Here is a 13,781-nt window from a genome sequence, read left to right as displayed (position 1 = left end):
GTCCTCTCATCTCAGCCTCCCAAAGTTCTGCAATTACAGGTGTGAGCCACCTCACCCAATCAAGGATGTCAAGTTTAAACCCAGCTATGGAGATTCCTTCAAGAAGAGAGTTTCTTTTTAACAAATCTTAAAGAAAAGATAGACATTTAACCAATTTGGTAGGCTAAGTTGTACCTTCCAGGATGGGATATAGCATGAAGAAAATATTGAAAAGGTTAATACATTATAAAGTTATTTAATAAGTTAGATCTTTGTAAGCAGGAATTTACACTAATGTATCTTTGCCTCATGAGGTTATGTATAAAATACATAATAAATGAAAATGTTCAGAATAAATGGACTTACTTCTTCATTTTTTATTTGGTCATTCTACCTTTAGGGAGACACAGACATGGAATAAAGAAAGGCCAAACTTGGAGCTAATAACATAGTATGGGAATTGCAGATACATTGTAATTCTCTCACTGCATTCTTCATACACAAATTGTAATGGAAAGTAAAGATAAAAGAAGCCTCAATTGCCATTAGAGAATAAAATAGGATTTCCACTTAGATCCTTAGAAGCAGCTATTCTTAAAAATTAATTCACTTGGTAAATTTTCAAGTTTCCTCCTCACTTTTCCTGTGTGAACATTTATCTTACGTGCTTTGGATGGAAATGGATGTTACCAAATCTTGGAGTTCAAACTCAACAGCCTCAAGAGTTATTCATACCTGAACAAGCTAGTGAGGGATATTAACTGGTCTCCAAATCTCTTAGGGATCATTTGAAGACAAATTCTCTGCCCAAATGTTATTAATTAGATATTTAGCACCTTAGCTAGCTTATTTCTGAGAGCCTTTGGAGATCAAAAGGGGTGTGAAAAAGTGAAGAGAATCAAAGCTCAAACACCAATTTGAATTGAGCTGCACAATGCGAATTTACTCCAGCACTTTGTTGCAATGTAATCTATAAATAATCCTCCGAGGTTCACTTGCCAATTAGAAATCATCACATGGCATACACAATAGATGTCAGTATTTAATTTGCATGTCAGTGATACACTAATTTGATGAAAATGTTAAAGCTTTATGCACTATTTATATCTTAACTGGAAGCACATTTAGTGTACTAATACACTGATTTTTATTGTATCCAATGTGCTTTCTAAAAGGCCAAGTTTAAATGATCATTATTTATCATTGTCTGTTTGATAGTTCGTTTCAGTTCAAGACAACACATCTGCATTTTAGACTTGAAGCTATTTTAACATTAACTGTAATCAAGATGTCTGAAAAAAAAGTCATGTCTATGTGGGTGACAGAGAAGATGAAAATCAGGTTTACATCTAGAGGTAGCTGGTTAGATGTGGAAGTTTAATTCACAGTTTTTGGCCTTAGCCTAACCATGCCTCCTTGGGTCAATAATTTAGTGATAATTTAGTTTTGTGGTTTTTGGCTTTTTTTTTTCTCTTAACTTTTTGCTTCATTTTATTTTATTTTGTTTTTTTTTCTCCCTGAGTTTTTCTACAGTCAAAAAATACAGTTTTGTGGGTGGTCCCTTCTTCTAAGAGCTGAAAATGGTTGTTGATTCAAGTACAAAGAGAAACAACCTGTGGGTGCTTAAACGTTAACTACTGTATTTAAGTGTGGTACTTAGAACAAATACTGTATTTACATAGACAGAAATTTCAAAAGCTGGCAGCCTGGTGGGATTAGCTTGCCATGGGAATTGTCACACCTGTCAATCAGGTCTGCCAGGGTAGCAAGGAGAAAGCCAATGATAGAGAGACAGAGGAATCAAGAAAGAGAAGAGAGGAAAAAAGAAAGAGAAAGGGAAACAGAAGTGTATGGGAGTTTCCACTACCATGGAATAACAATAACTTTTTCCACATTTATTTCCACCCTGATATCCTCAGACTACTTAAGTTTTAGTGTGCCCAGAAAATTAAAAGATTTGGTTACTTGGCTTTTCTGATTGGTGCTATAATAGTGTTTTTCTAGAAACTGAATGTCATTAAAGTCAGGGTTTGGTGCAACAGATGTATGCACATGTTGACTTACTTTGAGCTAATTCCTTAGGAGTTTATGGCTTCTCCACCCAGCCAGAATACAAGTATCTTTAGATCAGAAATCATGCCTCCTTTGTCTCATGTCCCCTCAGCATTTGCAATATTAGACCTTAATAACTACTTGCAGGCTTGATTGTACTTCTAAACACTTATTCATAACAACTTTGATGATCTGCCTTCTTCCACAATTGAAAAAGAAAAACAAAATAAGACATTACGACAGAGAAATTGTATATGTAAGTAGAATAAAGTAAGGTCATTTGGAAAGATAACACATATATTCATTCCAAGGAGTCTTATATGACTAATAAATTAAATCTCCTGTGGGCTCTGAGCTTTCTTGTGCCTAAAGCAAAAAGAAAATGTGATCAGTTAAGAAATCTACATTACCCCTGAGATTAAAAATACTAATTTATCAGAAAAAAAGCTAGGTATCAAGAGTACACACAATTACTAATTTGCATTGTCTTATATCTCCTCATTTCACAAATGTTTCATTTTTATTACCCATTAATGTTAGTCTTCACGTTACAGGAAATATAAATGAATATTGGTTATTAAAATAAAAATCTAATTCAAAACATTTTCTTCACAATGGCTTGTGAAAGAGAAGACTAAATTTAGTATTTAAATGGGCTCATTTGAATCACTTAATCAATGTGTTTCTAGTTGCATTTAGTTAGGAAAACTGAATCAAACATCATCTTAGTAAACATTTAATAAGAGCTAAACTCATAGAAGAAACCAAGCTTTTAAAATAAAATGTTCCCAAAATAAACATTGACGATTTCCATTTTTACATAAATAGAACAGCATCCCCCAAAAATAAAAAAGTGAGTGGAATTAAAGCCACCATTCAAATGTAACAAAGCAAAGGCACCATGAAACTCTCTTATTTTGCCTTATGCTATATGAAGTTAGTGCCTGATTTACCCAAATGTATATTATGTACTACACAGCTCGGACTTTTAAAGGTCAAAGACAAATTCGTCAGTGAATTTTATTAAATGAAACTTGCCCTTCTTTTCCTGTCTTAAGTCCTGACTCCAGGTTTAATAAAAGTTGTTCTCCTTCTCTCTTCACCCCTCCCCCCACTAATTCCCACATGTTTTCAACAGTAAGTTCTCTAACCAGACAATGCTAGAGATATTTGCACATAAATTTATGACATAGGAGAAAAATAACAAAAGAGTCAGACCCAACATAGTATTAATTTAAAAGGCAATTAATTTTGAAGAAGAAAAGGGTATCAACATAAACTCAGCAAGGGCATGAATGATAGTATATAGTACAAATAAATCTCTATTTGGGGGTCCTGAGAAATTTCAGCAAGTGGTTGTTGAGTAATGAATGTTTGTAATTCATTAGCTACTATTTTAAAATGCAAAGCACACCATGACATCAATGATGTTCTTTTTAATCTCAACAAACAGGCTATTACAATTAAAGCACTTGCAAAAAGACAGTACGTTTAAATATAAGTTTTGATGAGATTTCAATGTTTTAATAACAATAATTGAATAATACTTCATAATTCCATAGAAAGACATAAAAATCTTGAGATTGGTTCAAAAATACATGTGTTTGTAAACACCAACCTTTTATGAATATTTAGAAGCAGCTAGCATTTCTATTTTGAAAATTTTTTTCTCAGATCCCTTAATAAGGTTTTAGTGTATCTTTAAGAAGATAATCGTTATTTACTTAAAAATATTTATTTTCCAAATACAGAAAATAATAACATTTACAAGTGCTTCATTTTCTATGCCCCCTTTCCATCTTCCTTCAGTTCCTAGACAACAAAACAATGGTTCATTCTTCATGTGGAAGAGTAAACTCAATAAACGCGAATGACCAGGGGGCCTACAGCAGTGAAATTATGGCTTCACAAGGACTTTTTTTTTTCTTTATGAACAAGTTTAGAAAGACCTTTTTCAACATATTTTAAAGTCATGCAAACTTCAATGATATAATTATCTTGGCAACACTAAATACTGCTGACTGATAAATGAGACCAAAATAATTAAGTTCTGTTCTTTGCACAATCAAGATTTAGTGCAGTAATCAATCTGGGTAAGAATTTGGAGTCTGGAGACTTCAGAAGATGAACAAGCTACTAGCTAAAATTGGTCATGTGGGAAGATGGTTAAATGTGTATACAGTTTATACATAGCTGTGAATACTCTTCATTAGAACCTGGTTGATTCATTGCTCATGTGGTCCTGTACTAAGTTGGACATGGTATACAAGTAGACAAAAGAACAATTGAAAAGATAATTCAATGCATTCAGTGGGAACGAATGGCATTGAAAATGTAAAATAATAGAGTTGAAAATATAATGGTTTTTAAGCCAAAGAAAAAAAAAACAAGAGGTACAAATGCTGCTACGAAAGCATTAAGGTTATAAACATTATGATAAAAGAGAGCGAGTGAACACAATAAATACACTTTCCCACATACATATTTGTCGAACCGTGAGTATGGTCTGGATGCCTACCCAGTTTCCATTTTTATTTTCTTCTACCTAACTCTCTCTTCTCTCCTTGGAATAAATCATACAGCTTTCCATACCCTAAACAACACTCCCACTGCATGGTTTTTCCCTGTAGAATCAGACTGCCGTCACAGAGAGGTGTTCATGTTAAGTACTTCTCTTGAGGGCTGGAACTCCAGGCTTCATCAGATTGATACACTTAGCAGGTCCATCAGGAATGTCAAAGTGAAATATAACCAGGTCAGTTGGATGCATTAGTAACTACGGGGATTTACAACCAGCTACAAATACTATATATGTGTGTATATATATATATATGCGCACATATATATACATACACACATACATACATATATACACACATATATATACAAATATTGTATATTTGTAGACAATATTGTAAACGTGTACATATATATTTATATATACACACATATATATGAAATCATAATAATTTAATAATTTCTCGTCAAGAGCTTATTCTGAATTCTACCCACGGACCTCAGAAAAAGAGCATTTTTTCCCAGCAAAATGCATCCTCCTTTGTAGTGGGCTAAGGAATAGGCACCATGAACAGGTGATACCACTGTAATTTAAAGAACAGAAGAAAGTCAAATAAGAGTATCTAGCATCCAACGAAAGGAACTGTATGCAGAAGTCTTTTGGGATCTCCAACTAAGGATAACCGGCTCCCTCTGATTCTGGGCACACATGTCTGCCTCCATGAATGTTAGCATGCGGCCAGGGTGGGGGAGCAATGGACGTCTACACCAGTGTTTGGCCATTTGTAGAGTGGAAATTGCACTTTGCTTTCAAAAATGGATTCTCCTCCCAGCACCATGCAATTCGACTAGCTGAAGGCACAAATGGAATAAATGCACATTCTAAAAAAAGGAGGGAGGGGGCGAAGAAATAAACCCCACCCAGGAATCTTTAAAGGAAACAGGTGCTAGCAAGAGAAAGCGGCCAGCTGTCAATAACACTTAAAACTCCATCTTCGTTACTCTGAAAACAATTTCAATGGGGGAAATACCGTGCCCTGTTTCTGAGGGTTTAATTTACTAGGCTGTCTCTGTGAATTAGAGTCAGATCTAAGTTTCGCACTCAGGAGCGGTTTTCTCTGTCGACTACGTTTGCTCTTCCGAGCTCGAAGTGGGTTTCTAAAATGGGCAAGCCTTTTCCCTCCCGGCAGCCTTGACCCCGACTCCTCCAAGTCGTCACTTTTATTTACAGCCCGGTGAGCGGTGTCTGTGTCGCTCAGCCTGGCCCCAAGAACAGTCACCGCGAACAATGAGCCAGACAAGGGACCCACCCAGCGAACGCCTGCTCGCCGGCCGCGCGCAAGCCCGCTAGCGCGGGACGCTCCGGGCTTGGGGCTCTGGGTGCCCCCACCCCTTCCCCTCTAAACCCCAAGGAAAGCAAGAAGGTAGGTCGTTCCCTACACCCAGGTACTCGTGCTCACCCAGCCAGCCCTGCCTCCCAGCACCCACCAATTAGATGCCGTATCTAAAAACAAAATAAAAAAAGCGGGGCGGCGTGGCGGTTCAGCCGGCTGCCCACCCGGATTCAACTCGCCCAGCTTGCGGGTTTGGCGCTCACTTGCGCCCGAGTCCGCGGCATTTTGAAATCCCGGAGGATTTGGGGTGGGGGCAAGAGGTGGGGCCAGGAGCCATAAAGTGGCTTCCGCTCCCTCCCCCCGGCCTGGCACAGCTCTGGGATCGGGCAAGACACAAAAGACGGGTCTTATCAGTGCCAACAACTCCGCCGCCGCCTCGGGCCATGCTGCGCACGGGAACCGGGCGGCGGGCCTCGCAGTCAAGTCCCTGCGCCGGCCGCGGCGTGCCCGGAGGCTGGAGCATCCTGGACGCCGCCAGAGCTCCCCGGTGCGCTTTTCGCGCAGAACCTCCGTCTGCAGCTCCTCGCTTCGCAGATAAAGTAGAGGCGACGGAGGAGAAATGGAGAGAAAAGGGAAGACTTACTTGGGGGCCGAAGGCTCAGCCTCACTCCCGCTTCGCACTCGGCAGGTGTCTGGCACCGCGGGCCCAGGCGGAAGGCGCTGACGCAGCGCAGAGCAGGGACTCCACTTATCGAGGACTGGAAACTCCCCTTGCCGCCCGGCCCCCGCGCTGCGCTCCTTGCTGTCACCGCTCCGAGCGACGCAGGCACGCTCCCCACTGCCTCCTAGTCCTGGTGGGTCTCTCTGCTCTCTTCTCCGGGTTCGTCCGCTCCCTCACAGACCACACCCTGTCACCTCAGCAGCCCTCCACTCCTTCCTCTTTGACACTTCCACCGGTTACTCCGCCGTCTGCGTCCTCCCACCCCCACTCAGCCCACGTGCTCCTGCCGCTCCCTCGGCTCTAACTTCCCCTGCCGGGAGCCCCCACCTCCGCTCTGAAAACCCTTTGGTCTCTGAGCAGGGGAAAGGTCCTGGGGTCTTCGCCCACATCTCCCCAGGCCCTTCGGTGCAAAGGACCTTGGTTTGATTTTGTCGTTGCGATGGTTTAGATATATTGTGTACTGCATATTAAGATGTATTTCTTTAAATGAGCTACATATCACTTTTAATATTGTAGAAATGTATTCCCAGGTGTTAATCATCTAACCGCTGTTCAGTGGCCTTTGGAGTTAGACTGTCAGCCCAGCTTTCTCCATATGCAAAAAGGCCCACAAAGTTCCAGAACACCCTCTTTAGCCCAATCCAAGCCAAACGTGCCATTTTCTAATGAGCCCCCTTCCTCACTGTTATTGTTATGGAAATATTTTTATATTTACTTTTCCCTGTTTCTGCAGACAATGAGAAGTTCCTAAGGGCTTCCCTCAGCATTCTGTTCTTAGTTTCATGATAATACCTATCACTCATGTGACATTTTCCTGTTTGGATTACTTCCTCTACTACTGGTCTTTAAGTTTCTCTAGGCAGAACTTTTGGTCTGTAAGTTTCTCCAGGCAGAAATAATTCATACTCATATTCATAACTTTGTCAACAGCTCCTAGTGTGGTCCTTGGCATACAGTACGTATCCAAACAATGTTCAAGGAGTGAATGTCCATTAAATATGAGGCAAGCTTTGGTGGTTTTATGTGGTATTTAAAGGAAGGAAGACTTCAATTTGTATGCTTGGCCTGTATCCCATATAATTGGTCCTGTGGAAAACAAAGCATTTTGGAGTTAGCTGGATGATTGCTCATATGTTCCTTTAATCCTTGAAACAAGTCTTCCTTGTAAATATTACTCACTTTTTCTAAGATGATACTCAGGTTGGTAACTTGGTGATCACTAAATGTGAAGACCCCTAAGCCTTAGAGATCCCATGGTTCTTCACACCAGCCCAAGCTGCATCAGGCTGGCGTTAATGCAGCACTTGACTGCCCAGCTACCTAGCCACATGCAAAACCTGCCTACCAGTACCACAGAGAGCTTACCCAACCATCTTTCCTCCAAAAATAGCATTTATTTTTCCCTCCCTCTTTCTCTTCTCTTGCTTGACTCCCTTAAGTCAGAGTTCTAAAAAACAATAAACAAACACCTCTCAATGCTCAGGCCTCTTGTTAAACTTATTGTCTTAACTCCTAAACTTAAAATTACTTTTATGCACATATCTTGCCTTAGCTATCCCTGTGTCTCACACAGTGCTCCATATCTCTTTGGTTTCTCCATTCAAATAAATAGTAGTTAACATTTGTTAAGTTAGAGAGACCAAAGATCAGGTAGCAGCCAGCTATTGGTCCAAGCATTAACACATAATAGCTCATTTAATCCTCAACATCCTTGTGAGATAGAGCCTATTTTATAGACGGGGAACAGAGGCATAGAGGTATATCACATACCCAGTAATTTGTGGAGCAGAAATTAGATCCCTGGCAATCTGCTTCAGAGGCTGCTCTCTCGACCACCATGCTTTAAATGGCCTACCATAATCCCTGGCACCTAATACATGTTAATGAGCATTTTAAAAATAATGAATGTTTACCCATCCACACTTAGCATCATAGCAGGAAAAAGAGACAGTAATGAAATGGGTAGAACTTCAGGTTTTTGAGGACATATAATTGACCTCAGTACCACAAGAACTGCTTTCTGTGGTGGGACTATGGACCCTGCCTTGTGGCCTGTATTTGAAACATGAGAGGGACATGGTCCATGCTCATGACACCAGGTGTGCATGACGGATCACTGAGCCTTCACGTTTGGGTTCTAGGACCTCCTTCACAATCAGTGAAAGGCATCTCCAGCTAAACCGATTCCTGGCCAAGCCCACCAACAAGCCAATTTGAGTTCTTCAGGGACCCAGCAGTGAGCAATGTCAGTTCCTGTGGCAGGTTAAATAATGGCCCCCACAGATATCCATGTTCTAATCCCCTAGAAACTCTGTTACTTTATATGGAAGAAAATGGATTTTGCAGATGTGATGAAATTAAGAATCCTGAGAAGGGGAGATTATCCTGGATTATCAGGGTGGACCTTAAGTGCAATCATAGGTCCTTTTAAGTAGGAGACAGAAGGAAATTTGAGACACAGAAGAGGAAAAGGGAATGTGACCACAGAGACAAAGATTGGAATGATGCAGTCACAAGCCAATGAATGGCAGCAGCCACCAGAAGCTGGAAGAGGCAAAGAAGGAATTCTCTCCAAGAGCTTCTCAAGGAAGTACAGTCCTGCTTACATATTGATTTCTGTCCAGTGAAAGTGATTTTGGACTTCTGGCCTCCAGAACTGTACAGAAATAAGTGTATATTGTTTTAAATCACCAAGTTTGTGGTAATTTGTTACAACAGCCAAAGGAAATGAAAATACAGTTTCCAAATCTGGAAGATGACTTTCAATACCTGGGGATGAAATAAAAAGATATTTCAAGCAATTGGTCAATTTTCTCTTCTGGGGCCAATGAAGCCAATCATTTGTGGGGAGGGAAGGAGGAGCAGAGAGGAACATTTAGCTCTCAGCATATTATATAAAAGCCTTCCAATCTAGACTTTGCCATTATCTCCAAATAATAAATACATACAATAACTGGGATATACTTATATGATTTAAAGTAGACTTGAAAATTTAAATTCGTTGCTCACTGCCCAACCATATTGCCTAAAGTACATGACAGTTTACAATTTTTTAAATTTACTAATATTTTATTTAGGATTTTAGCATCCTTGTATAATAGTGCCAGAACTACCCTACTGCTAGTAAGTAAGAAGGAGGCATTGCTAATCAACAGACATAAAGTTTCAGTCAAGTGAGATGGACAAGCACCAGAGATCTGCTGTACAGCATCGTACCTATAGGCAACAATGATGTATTATACACTTAAAAATTTAAGAGGGTAAGATCTCCTTTAAGTGTTCTTACCACAATAAAATAAAATATAAAAAATCAATATCTGGTTTAATTTTAAATATGTATGCTATAATTATCTAGTGAACATATGCATTATTCATTATAGTTAAAAGTGTTAATTTGTAAAATGAAAAAATATATAAATTCTTCTAGAATGTAATTCAGGCTCTCTTGACCTCTGAGATGCTCTAGTATGTTAAATTAAGAACCTTGATAAAGGTATTATATTTCTTTTTAACTGGGACCACCAGATAAAATATCCAGTTAATACAAATTACATCCAGTTAAATACAAATTACAGATAAACAGTTTCAGAATGAGTCCATGTGCCATGCAATATTCAGACGATAAATTGCCTCTATTTTGCAACCTGTTGTTGACCATGCAATCGATGGGATTTGGGAACATACCTATACTGAGGAGTCATTCATTATTTATCTGAAATTCAAGTTTAAGTAGGTACTTTGTATTTTTATTTGATATACTGACAACCCTATTTTTGATTTTTCAAATGCTCATGCCTTTCCCATTTTATCCCTTCTCCCCAAGCCTTCACTGGGACTAATGTATGTTCACTTAAAGCAGGGCTGAAACGAGATTTAACCCCTCACTACTGGTCTAGGGCTGGTGGTGCCTTGCTTACATAGCAGAAAAGAGGGTATGATGTGACTTCTCTTAAGATGTATTCACAGAGTCTAAGTCTATTCTGCCCATGAGGGATTTCCCATTAGGTTATACCAAATGTTCAGCATGCCACTATTTAACATACAAACAGTAGATCAGATTAGGATGGAAACGTATTTTTCCTTTTGAACTACTTTAACCCCATTCACAGTTTTTTGGATTTAGTACAATAGTTCTGGCCAGCAGTAAGTAAATAGTTCTGCCCCTTTGTACCCTTTCCCCCATAACTGCTGGCAGCAAGATGTATAGTAAGTGTACAAAAGGGCAAAGGCAGAGATGATAATAATTTATGTGGCCTGTATTGGAAATACGAGAGGGACAAAGTCAAGGAAATCACTAAGTTATTTGAGACTTAGTTTCCTCCTCTGTAGAAATAGACCATAAACCTTGTAAAATGTTCAGCATAGAGTACTCAATCACTATATGGCAACAATGTTTGGGGCCTCACCTGCTATGATTCCATGCAGTGCTTTATCCCCCAGGCATGCCTACTATGAGGATTTACACATAAGAGCTCAAAACATCTTAGTTAAATGAATGAATGAATGAATGAATGGATATAAGGTAATTTATATGAAAGTGCTGTAAAATTGACAAAGTATAGTAGAATTTTAAGAGGTTAGTACTAATAGTAATAATTAATAAGTAATAATGGGCGACACCACTGAGTCTTTGATTCTGGCTCAGCTTTGGAGAGCTGCTCTGCCAGAAATGTTTGAGTCTTTGTCTTTTTTATCCAGAAATTCAATTGAGAGAGACACTGTCTACAGAACAGCAACATCTATTGATCAATGGAAAATGTTTCATTCATCCAGTTTTGCCCAGTAAAAATTCCCATTCATCCTTCAAATACTTTTTACTCTATCTCTTTTACGATACCTCTGTCAATTAAATTAGTCTGGCCACATTTAATAGAGACCCCCACTCTTCTCAGCACAAGTGGCTCTTCTTTGTCTCCTGTATCAGCAGTGCAGAGTTCAGCTGGCCACAGCTAATGTGGTGTCACCACAGTCATTAATGCAAGGTGATACAAACTTCAACACCCTGCACTGGTTTTAGCCCGTGATGGCTGTTGAGACTCCAGGAATCACGACTTTAGGAACTGGAAATAGAAAGTAACGGATAAAAAGTGAGCTTCTCCAGCTGAATCGGTCTCCTTTAAAGAGCCTTGTCCTATTCAATGAATTTCACCTACTCTATGTGCAAGGAGAGGCTAGGAATTGTCTTTTAGCAGGATGCATTACTAGATGAATACAACTGGGGTCTATTACTAAGGCAAACAATTAGAAAGGATATTAGCCAAATAGCCAGCGGTGTTTGCCATTGACCTCTTCACTTTTCCTTTCATCTTCATCTTGTAAGTCGTGGTTTGTTATTTATCCATTGGCAACTCCTTGAAGGTTCTGTAACCTGCATAATTTTCTCCTCTTTTCCTTTGCATATGTTTAGCTATTTCACAAATCCACTACCACTCTCTATGTTGTCATTCCATCTTTCTCATGTTTGGCTTACTTAATCATCTTGTAGCTCTTTACATATTTTATTTTTATTCAATTCTAAACTGCTTATACTATCTACCATTTTCTCTAAATCTATCCAAATATTGCTCTTTGACCCTACAGTGATTGACTTTATACATTTTCCCACATTTAATCCAGAGGCTTTCAGGGTCTTTGATCCTTTGTGATCTAAGAAAGATTAGCTTGTGATATGTCTGGTATTTGCTTCAAAATAATCCAGTGTTGGAGACAGAGAAAAGTCAGTGGTGTACAAATGAAACAATGTTAACTCTGTGTTGAAATTTTTGAAACTGGGTGATGGCTAGGTGGGGCTTCATTATATCATTAATTCTGATCTTGTGTGTGCTTTACATTTTAAATAATAAAAAGTAAAGAAAGACATGATTGGTTTGAATCTTTGTTTTGCAATCTGCTGAAGTATAAAGTCCTCCCTAAAATTTGTTCAAAAAACTCCAAGAGGATTACCTTGTCTTTGTCACTTCTACTTCAGGGATCTTTCACATTAATGCCACTGTTTCAGACATTTTTCCATACATGACTCTCAGCTATTCAGCAAATTACTTACATACACACACACACCCACACACACACACACAATCCTTTCACAAAAGTAATTTAAATAAAGTAGTCTTTATTAAGACTTATTGACCATATTTAGTGCTCACATCACATGTTACCTAGCAATATAGAAGACTTCTTCATTCTTTTAGCTATGTGTGGCCTTTTGATTTAACTCTCTCCATGAGATGTAAGCAGAAGTTTGGTACAGTCTTTTTCTCCCTCTGCACCTTCCCTTTATTCCTGCTGATTAGAATACAGACCTGAATTCCGGAGCTTGACCAGCTATCACAGACCATGGAACAATACCATTTGATGGTAAAGCATCAACATAGAAGGGACCTGGGTCCCAGAAAATCACAGGAAGACCTTAGCAGCCCCGGACTGTCTGTCTTTGATTTTCCTTATAAACACAAGGAAAATAAACATCTATGTCATTTAAGCTACTGACATTATTATGTTGTTGTTTTTTTCTATTGCATGCGGCCAGACTTAATCCAACTTGATACACTTACTAAGGATTTTTCTTTTTTCTAAACAAATGCAATTCTGAAACCAGGAGAAATTCTACTGCAAGATACTAATAATTTATTTTTGTCATTAACCTCATTTCACCTCATTCCTGTATCCATTCTCAGATCCAGTCATAGACCTCTTTTCGCCTTGATATGCTATCATCCAAATGAGTATAATAAAAATCTGTTGCAGAAGTGAAATCTAAGTGGCTTAAATATTTCGTTAAAATGATATGTTGACTGTTTCAGTTATCAATTGTAGCTAAAAATCACTCCAAAACTTAGTAGCTGAAAACAACAATGATTTATTTTTTCTCACAATTCCATGGATTTGCTAGGAGCAGATCAGTAGGTCTTTTGTTCCCCATAGTGTAGCTGAGATCACTCTGGTAACTACATCCAGCTGGGAGATCTATTGTGGCTGGAATGTCCCAGATGTCCAAGATGGTCTCATTGTGTAGACCTCCCTCTATCTGGCCTCTCATTATCCTGTTGCCCAGCCTGAGCTTCTGTGCAACATGGTGGCTTGCTTCCAAAAGAAACAAGCTGTAACGTGCAAACACTTATTAAGTATCTCAATGCATTATTCTGGCTAACTTTCAATTAGTGAAACTAAGTAGCATGGCT

At 39.0% G+C, this 13,781-nt stretch overlaps 1 protein-coding gene across 6 annotated transcripts in view; it reads right to left on the bottom strand.

Moving 5' to 3' along the window:
- SEMA6D (semaphorin 6D) overlaps nt 1-6,858 on the bottom strand; it is a 588,742-nt gene extending 581,884 nt beyond the window's left edge. For all 6 annotated transcript variants that reach the window (XM_054531128.2, XM_054531135.2, XM_054531139.2 and 3 more), the window contains exon 1: nt 6,526-6,858. The gene's annotated coding sequence lies outside the window, so the exon portion shown is untranslated. The remainder of the gene's footprint in view (nt 1-6,525) is intronic.
- Between the last annotated feature and the right edge of the window lie 6,923 nt (nt 6,859-13,781).

Source organism: Pongo abelii, chromosome 16 (assembly GCF_028885655.2).
Source record: "Pongo abelii isolate AG06213 chromosome 16, NHGRI_mPonAbe1-v2.0_pri, whole genome shotgun sequence".
Lineage (NCBI taxonomy): Eukaryota > Metazoa > Chordata > Mammalia > Primates > Hominidae > Pongo > Pongo abelii.
Note: the sequence above shows the minus strand (reverse complement) of the source record. Positions and strands in the feature narration are given on the sequence as shown.